The sequence below is a fragment of the Gracilinanus agilis genome, chromosome 4 (assembly GCF_016433145.1).
Source record: "Gracilinanus agilis isolate LMUSP501 chromosome 4, AgileGrace, whole genome shotgun sequence".
NCBI classification, from domain to species: domain Eukaryota; kingdom Metazoa; phylum Chordata; class Mammalia; order Didelphimorphia; family Didelphidae; genus Gracilinanus; species Gracilinanus agilis.
In genome coordinates this window covers 227,821,112-227,828,544 of record NC_058133.1, presented here as the reverse complement: position 1 = coordinate 227,828,544, position 7,433 = coordinate 227,821,112, and the positions used below count along the sequence as shown (strand labels likewise).

General features: G+C 37.6%; 1 pseudogene; it reads right to left on the bottom strand.

Annotated features, from left to right (window-relative positions):
- Positions 1-82: 82 nt before the first annotated feature.
- On the bottom strand, positions 83-208 carry LOC123248282 (annotated as a pseudogene).
- Positions 209-7,433: the final 7,225 nt, after the last annotated feature.

The following is a 7,433-nucleotide window of genomic DNA, read 5'->3' as shown; positions in this document are numbered from 1 at the left end:
AAGGAAGGAAGGAAGGAAGGAAGGAAGGAACGAAGGAAGGAAGGAAGGAAGGAAGGAAGGAAGGAAGGAAGGAAGGAAGGAAGGAAATTTGTCTCTAACAGAAACCCAAACAGAAACACTTGGTCTCTAAAATCATATGGACAAATCTTATGGACAAATCTAATAACAGATACCACACTTGATCTTAGCCAAAAGGCCGAGAAGCAATAGAATGGTAATAATAACAACAGCATTCATATAGTATCTTACTATTTGTGCATAATATCTCATTTAGTCCCCATAATAACCCTGTGAGATATGTTATTATTAGCCCCATTTTACAGATGAAGAAACAAACTATGATTAAATAATTTGCCCAGTGTCATATAGCTAGTAAGGATCTAAGGTAGGATTTGAACTCAAGTCTCTTCAAATCCCAAACCAGAACACCATACACTGTACCATCTTGAAAAAATTAGAATTTTCTTTATTAATCTAAAAAATAAAGAAAATAATCTTTATTAAAATTTAATATATGGACTCACAATGGTATCCACACTTGGTCCATATGTCAAATATGTCACATTCAGTATGTGAGGCATTCTAACTGAAGAGTGGGAGGTTAGTAATGCCATGGTCATTTTGTTAGCTCATTTTCAGGATATTGGAACATATTGCACTTTACGTGTACCTTGTCTAGTGGATTTATGGATTGTATTATGTCGTTTTAACAAAACTCACAAACTGAGCAAATGGCTTAAAGAAATCTTTGACTGCAAAAAGTGCTAAGAATATGAGCACAGCTGCACAACAAGGAAATAATAGAGACAATCCTTCTCCAACTCCTTGAATAAATTCTCAAACTTATGAGGAAAAAACACTATCTAATCAGATCTGACAAAGACTTGGCCAAAAATTCAAAATTTTCAAGAGGATTAACTGAAATGAGGGTTCAGATCCAAGACATTAACGTCAGAAAGACCAAATGTATCAATTGATGCAAAACTTTTTTTAAAAATTCATTTTAATTTCTCTTTAAATACAAACTTTAAATACAAAAAAACTACAAGCAAATTTTACTTTGATATAAAAAATGTTTGTTCTACTACCTCTATTTCCTTTGTCTTATGGATTTAGAAAAAAATACACTGAAACAATTAATTAAGCTTTGTCCTTTAAGGTATTCTCAAAATGATGAGTCTTTTTTTAATTTAATTTAATTTTTTTTTAAATTTTAAACCCTTAACTTCTGTGTATTGACTTATATAGGTGGAAGATTGGTAAGGGTAGGCAATGGGGGTCAAGTGACTTGCCCAGGGTCACACAGCTGGGAAGTGTCTGAGGCCGGATTTGAACCTAGGACCTCCTGTCTCTAGGCCTGGCTCTCAATCCACTGAGCTACCCAGCTGCCCCCAAATTTAATTTAATTTTTTAAAATTTTTATTGATTAAGAAAAATTTTCCATGGTTACGTGATTCATGTTCTTTCTCTCCCCTCCTTCCACCCCCTCCCAAAGTCAACAAGCAATTCCACTGGGTTTTACATGTGTTATTGATCAAGACCTATTTCCATATTGTTGATATTTGCACTGGAGTGATCATTTAGAGTCTACATCCCCAATCATCTACCCCTCTACCTATCTAGTCTAGACTCTATCTAGTCCCCATCTACCCATGTGATCAAACAGTTGTTTTTCTTCTGTGTTTCTGTCCCACAGTTCTTTTCCTGGATGTGGATAGCATTCTTTTTCATAGGTCCCTCAGAAATGTCCTGAGTCATTGCATTAGTAGAGAAATCCATTACATTTGATTTTACCACAGTGTATCAGTCTCTGTATATAATGTTCTTCTCCTGGTTCTACTCCTTTCACTCTGCAACAATTCCTGGAGGTCTTTCCAGTTCACAGTTCTCCAGTTCATTATTCCTTTTAGCGCAATAGTATTCCATCACCAGCAGATATCACAATTTGTTTAGCCATTCCCCAATCAAAGGGCATTCCCTCATTTTCCAATTTTTTGCCACCACCAAGATCCCAGCTATAAATATTTTTGTACAAGTCTTTTTCTTTATGATCTCTTTGAGGTATAAACCTAGCAGTGATATAGCTGGATCAAAGGGCAGGCAATCTTTTAAACCCCTTTGGGCATAATTCCAAATTGCCTTCCAGAATGGCTGGATCAATTCACAACTCCACCAGCAATGCATTAATATCCCTATTTTGCCACATCCCCTTCAACATTTATTACTTTCCTTTGCTGTCATGTTAGCCAAAAAATAATGAGTCTTTTTTAAAAATTTAGTCTTGGCTAAAGAGGATATTCGGCCAGTTGAATGTAATGGACTTCTCTACAAGTAGCAATACAATGATCCAGGACAGTTCTGAGGGACTTATGAGAAAGAATGATATCCACACCCAGAGAAAGAACTGTGGGAGTAGAAACACAGAACAAAAACATATAGTTCGATGAGTGTATGATTGGGGATGTTGACTTTAACTGATCCCTCTATTGCAAATATTAATAATATTGAAATAGGTTTTGAACAATAATACACGTAAAACCCAATGGAATTGCTCATCAGTTCCAGGAGGGGGTAGGGAGTAGGGGAGGGAAAGAACATGAATCATGTAACCATGGAAAAATACTCTAAATTAATTAAATAAATAAATTTTAAAAACATTTAAAAAGCAAAGAAAAAAGATAAAAAAGTAGATTGTGCCTTGCGATATTAGAAATGATAGTATGAAACTATCATGATTAGTAAGCTATTTAAACACTAAGCTGTTTTTACAGGCAATGATTTTGTCAACTACAAAAATTCTCATTTCTGTCTAATTAAAAAACTCAAAACCAAAATTTTTTATCCTGTTTGAAAATTTTCTGAACAGAAAATTTCAGTGGATTTAGAAATTCACTTATTAAAAATATAAGAGTTTGGAAGAATAAATGATTGGTGTTATGATAGAGGGGAGAGAGAGATAGTCTGTATGGGGTGAGACTCTCTCCTCCAGCTCTCCCCTGGGGCCTAATATACACTTGGAGACTTCGAGGGGGTGTCACTCCAAAACTGGGTAATCTGGATGGTCATGCTGCCCCACAGGAGTTGGGGGCGAGGCTTCCCTATAAGATGAGGTATGGGGTACCCCAACCCGATTCTGAAAGAGAGCAGGGTTCACACAAACCTCCCCCGAGGTCAATCAACTTCACAGCAGGTGGTCTGGCTCCAAGACGAAGGCAGCCAGACTAAGCTGTGATTCCCCTCCCCCTCTTCTCTCAGGCACTCTGGAACAGAACCGATATCTGACTAATGATTGGCTTTTATTATTCGCAATTTAGGGTTTGGGGAAAGGGGTGAAGGGCAGAGGGATTTTCTCTTCTCTATTTCTATGGGGTCCATCACTCAGATGGGAACCTTTGGGGTTCCCACTCCCAAGTGTCTCCCCTTACCCTTTCTCCTTCTGTTTCTATTTCTATTTCTATCCTTTCTATAATTGTAAGATAGATTGGAAAGGGTCTCTCAGCAAGGTTGGGTAATGGAGGAAGGAGACTAAGAGATTCACTCCCAAAATGGAGTCCAAAAACTTAGCTCCCTCTATGATTGAAGTCTTGCTGGGTGAGATGTGATGGAATCTTTGACCAGGGAATCAGGGTTTCAGTGTCCAAAGAAAGATCCTCAGGAAGCCCTCAGGACTGGATTCAAACTGAGATGTCCTCCTCCTGAAGACCTCTCTCCTCACCCTCTGCCAGAAGACCTCCCCTTCCCTTCAGAGCTTTCCCAGAATCCTCTCTGGTCTCAACCATCACCAACTGTCACCAAGTGTCAGCCACTCCTTCTCTGGCTCCTTTTGTTCCATTCCCCTTGCACAATCCCATCCTTACAGTGGGTAAAGTGAGGATTGTCTTCAGGCGAATAGAAAGGGGAAGGGGAACAGCTCCACCCTGAGTCCCTCTGGCTTTCTAGTTAAAAAAGAAAAAAAAAAGACTGCAGACAGGCCCACAGAGAGGGCTCTGTGTGCCCTTTCTGGTAGGTATGCCATAGGTTTGTCATCACAAATACAGACCAAACTAGGAATTAAAACCTTGAATCATTCTGTCCCTAAGTATTGACTAAGATTCTCAAAAATAACAAAATATAATCCATCAAAATTGTACTCACTAGAAAACATTATTAAAATATATTTGAGCGAGGGCAAAGACGTCCATGTTGTTAACAAATACAATTAAAATGATTGATTTCACCCTTTATTTCATCCTTTAAAATTTATTTTTACCAGGAACTGATGCAGAGCGAAAGAAGCAGAGCCAGAAGAACATTGTACACAGAGACTGATATACTGTGGTAAAATTGAATGTAATGGACTTCTGTACCAGCAGCAATACAATGACCCAGGACAATTCTGAGGGATTTATGGTAAAGAACGCTACCCACATTCAGAGGAAGGACTGCAGGAAAGGAAACATATAAGAAAAACAACTGCTTGAACGCATGGGTCAGGGTGGACATGATTGAGGATGTAGACTTGAAACTACCACACCAATGCAACTACCAACAATTTGGAAATAGGTCTTGATCAAGGACACATGACAAAACCAGTGGAAATGTGCATCAGCCATGGGTGGGGGGAGTGCAGGGGGTGAAGGGGAAAGTAGGAGCATGAATCATGTAACCATGTTAAAAATGAATATTAATAAATGTTTAAATTTTAAAAAAAATTATTTTTATATTTTATAATGTATGTAATACATGAATACAGTAGTGCCTTGTATAATTTATAAGTAAACTTATATATATTAAGGAATATGAATACTTTTTATTTTTTATTTTAATTTTGAATATTTTCCCATAGTTACATATTTCATGTTCTTTCCCTCTCCCCCAAACTCCCCTAAATCTCCTTAGCCAACGCACAATTCCACTGGGTTTTACATGTATCATTGACCAAGACCTAATTATGAATAATTTTTAAATGATAATGTACATGATCAAAAGAATTTGGAGCTCACAAACCTCCTAACAAGCAGTATTGATCACATTGAAACCATTGGACTTGCAAAAGCTGCTAAGTCCCATCAATATTTCCTGGGCAACAATTGGCTGTCAAAGTACAAGTCAAAATAATCTGTACCAAAGAAGAGTTTGACCAAAGAAGGGCTTGACCACTGGAGAATGTCACTTAGCTAGAGACTAAACATGCAGGTCAAGTTCTTCTATGATCAATCTCAAGTCTCAATTCTATATTACCATGTCACTAGGTATATTCCTTTTCTTGTAGGTCACTTGTCAGTAAGTACAAGGAATTGTTTCTCATGAGGGGAATTTGCTTAGTGGAGAAGTCATTTCAAAGAAGGAAGTGACCCTCTGACCCACTCCTCCCCATAACTGTTTTCCCCCAGGAGGAAGGAGAAAATGGGGCCCGTTCATAAATACATGAGTGGCAGAAATGCTTCGGTCCCACCCCATTCCCCATGTGTTCCCCAAAACTGCCGATGATATAAAGAAGAAAAATGGTCAAAGCATGTTAAGAGAGATGTACTATATAATGTCTTCCAGGTTTCTTTATAATGTGTTTGATTAGAGGAACCCCTTGATTTTCTTGATCAGGACATATGCTCTAACTCCTGCCAGTTGAACATGTATTTGGCACCTAGATAAAGGATATATATGATGTAGCATCACCTGCCCAGCAAGGCTTTGTCAAATAGGATTGAATGTCATGGAGATGGTCTGTTATGAAGGAAAAACCTCCCTTGGGTTATAAGGTTATAAATAGGCTTTTCTATTTATAGAATATAAATATTCTCTCTTTTGGACACATAACCATTGAGGTTCTGCCACTTCTCCCTTGGACTTCCAATGGGGATGGGAGAAAGGGGGAAATGTCTCTTCCTTCCTCTCCATCAGCAATGGCACCTACAGGTACCAGGCAATAACAACATGTGTTTGCCTTGGCAAGCTAAAATTCAAGTCCTGGGTTGCCTCTTTTGTTTTATGTTTCTCACTCTGGGCCAAGGTCACTGAACAAAAATCCAGAGATGGATATTTACAGTCTTGGTAGATATGGAAGAAAAAGCCCCTTGTTATTACATATGTATGCATGTATGTATGTATATTATCTATAATATTATTATTATATCATTATTCTACCCCATGCATTGTTCTGTTCAAATCAGTAGTCTCTTCATGCCCTTAGGAAATGTGTCTTCCACAAAGCATTTTGAAGTTATATTTATGAAATTCTTGAATGCAGAAATTTCACTGTGATAAAACATAATCCCCAACTCAGGGGTTAAGTATAGGCTAATATTTTGCTTCATCAATCCAGAGCAATAGTCACAGTATTGGAGAATCATTTTCCTAAAACCACTCAATCTTTTTATGAACATTCCCCTCAAGGGCTCTCCTCACCAAGTTGGTCATAGGCAAGAGATGTGTTGGTAAATGTTTGACACAGTTTAAATTTTAATATGCATTATTAACATTTTCTCCATTACTCTCCGAAGTCTAGACAGTGAACAAAACAATAAAAAGCCCTGACTTGTAGTTTGCTGATTGTTGGTATGTTTTTAGTGTGGTTACTCACACTAAATATGTAACAATCAGCTATGTAAGAACTGACGCTGAGGGCAGATAGGGTGCCAGGCTTAGACACAAGAAGTCCTGGGTCCAAATATGGCCTCAGACACTTCCTAGCTGTGCAACCCTGGGCAAATCACTAAACCCCCATTGCCTAGCCCTCACTACTCTTCTGCCTTAGAACCAATACACTGTATTGATTCTAAGATGTAAGGCAAGGGGGGTTAAAAAAAAAAAAAGAAAAAAGAAATGACTCCAGCATACCCCCAGTCACAGGTATCCTGAAGTAATCAGATTCTTTCTTTCTCTAAGGTAGATCTCAATGGAAAAGAGGTTTCTAAATCATGTGACTTAAGCAAGGACCTTTGTGTGATCATTGCTTTAGAGCATTAGTATTTAATGGAAGGAATCCTTCCTGGGCTATTTAGAGAGAAGGGAACAAGACATCACTTATGAATTGAAAGACTAAGGTTTTTCTTTTATATTAGTCCAAAAGCTTCACACCGGGATAATTAAATTTTTTTATAATATTTTCTGTTTCTTACATCATCATAATTATCCCATGTATCCCTCCCCCTTCTTTTCCCAGAAAATCATTCCATATAACAAATAGTATTTTTTAGAGAGGATAAAAATTCATCACAACATTGAAAATGTCTGAAAATATATGCAGTGTATAATACCTGTGGACCTCCTACCTCCTCAAAGGGTTAGGTTGGGGGTGTTTTCTCATCTCTTTTTATTCCAGTCTTGCTTGATCTTTATAACTTTGTTACCTTTGGGTGTGGTGGTTCTTTCCATTTATATTGTTGTGTATTGTTTTATTGATTCTGCTATTATACTATGCATCAATTTATATAGATCTTTCTGTGCTTTTCTGT